Here is a 2,778-nt window from a genome sequence, read left to right as displayed (position 1 = left end):
CTTTTTCTGTGTCAATGATCCCCATTTGTCCCTAGTGCCTGGGGTTACAGGTCCTGGTGAGCCTTTCTCATGTTATCTTCCTTTTGTTTTTAGGCTGAATTCTGCCTTAACTACAATTATCATTTATTCTGTACCTTTTAGTTTGGTGGTGAATGCTGAGGTTTTGCTAGCCTTTCAGTTGCTGTCATTTACGCCCTATCTAAAGAACAGGGGCTGAAACATCAATTCCTTGATCTGTCTCTGGCTGGCTGAGAAAAAATCTTAAAAAAAAAAAAAAAAAATCTTAGTGTTGGAGAGGGTTTCTGAGTCCAAATTTCTCTTTGAATTTTCTTAGGTGACAGGAAAGAGTGGGGAAAAAAAAAACACACAAAAAAACAGCTCTTCCTGTGTTTCTGAGTCTCTCATCTCTTAATCCTTTTTTGAGGATCTCTCTGTCTTCAGAAAAACACACTTTTTAGAGGTTCATAGACCTTCCGATATCCATGAATATACCGTCTCCAAATTAGGAACCCTGCCTGCTCTAGTGTCCTTCTGGAGTCATAGGGATTCTGATCTAGTATGAAGGAATAAATGGTGAATGTGGCTTTTAGAAAGCAAGAGACTGATCTCTCAATTTTTTGTAATTTCCATAAGCACTTTTAGCCTCCTGTGTTTGAAATTCTGGGAGCACTTTGCACTATGGCATGGAAGGACATATTAATTCCCAAGTTGTTATCATATTTCCTTAGAACTTTTAACATCAACGCTATTATTTCATAGCCTTTTTAGGGGAAATGAAGCTCTGAAATTCCCCATCTATTGCATGTGGCAGCAAAGTGACCTCTACTGGACTTCCCTGGTAGTTTCCAGGAAATTATGGAATAAGGAGCTGGTAGAGGAATAGGCCCTTGAAATTAGATCAGCTATTCAGCTGCCTAGTGCCCTGAGTTCAGTGTATGGTAAGCTTCAATGCCACGGCTGGGACAGGTGAAGAAGGTACTTATAGATGAAGCAAGATTTATCATTGGTAAAAGTGGCTGCAAGAGTTCTCTGGAACTAACATTTCTGTAGAGAAGGACTGAGGATCAGATTATGAACAATGAATGAGGACAAACTCACTGGATTGATTTTAGAAAAAAACGTTGTCTGTTTGAAATAATAAACAGTGAGAATGATATGAAGTCATAATAGACCTTTAGACAAAGTCGGGAAGTGTTCCACATTTTATGTTCTGTTTTTTTTTTTTTTTTAAGATATATTTATTCAGCACCATGATTGGACTATTACATTTAGCAATTGGCAGCATGGGTGTAAAACACCCAAAAACCAAAAAATTACATTAAAACCCTTTCTTGAAGTGCTTTACACCTACCATGGAACAGAAACTAAAATAACGTGTTATATAATTAATCACAAATAGTCCTCAAGTTTTTTGACCACACACATGAGTATTGTCTAAAACATGTCTTCTTTGTAGCAGCTAGGCCCTGCCACCACTGTGCTCGGCTGAGTTCACAAATCTGCTGTAGCCTGTAGCTTTCCTGTCACTTCTCTGGCTCTCCTCCTGCTAAGCTTTGTTTCCTGGCAGTAATTAAAACCTTCCGACACTGCCATAGCTACTACTGCTGCTGGAACCACCGTAGCCACCTTGGCTTCATGGTTTAGCAAAGTATTGGCCTCCACTACCATAGGGGCCAGAGGTTCAGCCTCCAAAATTTTCTCCTTTCATGGGTCCAAAATTTGAAGATTGATTATTGTAATTTCCAAAATCATTATAGCATCCGCCACCTCCAGAGTTGCTTCCATCATTACCAGATCCGTTATACCCATCCCCACTGCCACCATAACCACCACCACCTCAACTGCCACTAAAGCCCCCTCCCCCACTGAAGTTTCCGCCATGACCAAAGCTGTCATTCCCACCAAAACCACCTCCACGGCCACCACCAAAGTTTCCAGAACGACTTCGACCTCTTTGGCTGGATAAAGCACTAGCCATCCCTTGCTTAGATAGGACTCTCCTTACTTCAAAATTGTGGCCATCAACAGTGTTGTATTTCTGAATGACAATCTCATCTGCAGAGTCATGGTCATCAAAGGTTACAAAAGCAAAGCCTTTCTTGTTGCCACGCCTCGGTAAGTCATGATGTCAGTCACTTCGGTTTTCCCCTGCTTTTCAAAATAATCTCTTAGATGATGTTCTTCAGTGTCTTCTTTAATGCCACTGACAAAAATCTTTTTCACAGCCAAGTGGGCACCATGTCTTTGAGAATCTTTTCTTGAGACAGCCCTCTTTGGTTCTGTAACTCGTTCATCCACCTTGTGCGGCTTCGCATTCATGGCTGCATCCACCTCCCCTACAGTGACATACGTGACAAACCCAAAGCCTCTGGAGCTCTTGGTGTCTGGATTTCTCATTACCACATAGTATGAGAGCATTCCCCATTGTTCAGAATGGCTCCTCAGACTCTCACTGGTTGTTTTAAAGCTCGAACCTCCAATGAAGAAATTCCCCAGCTGTTCAGACTCTTTGGGAGACTCTGACTTAGACATGACCACGGTGGGAGAGGAGACTTTAATGATGGGCTTACTCACCGGTGACCATGGACAGAAAGCTTTATGTTCTGTTTTGAGTCCTGGGAGTTTTTCATTGGGAGGAAGAAAAGGAAGTGAACATTTTACAAGTTCTAACTTGGGGCTAAACAGTCTCTCAGTCTCTTGGTCGCTGTCTCTCTGTTTCTGTCTCTCCCACTCTCACCCTGTACCTTTTATCTAGCCCTACTCAACAACCAAAAAAGG

The 2,778-nt window shown here is 41.8% G+C and overlaps 1 pseudogene; it reads right to left on the bottom strand.

Moving 5' to 3' along the window:
* Nucleotides 1–1,633: 1,633 nt before the first annotated feature.
* LOC123780881 (heterogeneous nuclear ribonucleoprotein A1-like) lies at nt 1,634–2,532 on the bottom strand (annotated as a pseudogene).
* Nucleotides 2,533–2,778: the final 246 nt, after the last annotated feature.

The sequence above is a fragment of the Ursus americanus genome, chromosome 17, assembly GCF_024610735.1.
Source record: "Ursus americanus isolate L20-20 chromosome 17, mUrsAme1.1.p, whole genome shotgun sequence".
Lineage (NCBI taxonomy): Eukaryota > Metazoa > Chordata > Mammalia > Carnivora > Ursidae > Ursus > Ursus americanus.
This window is presented reverse-complemented; position numbering and strand designations above follow the sequence as displayed.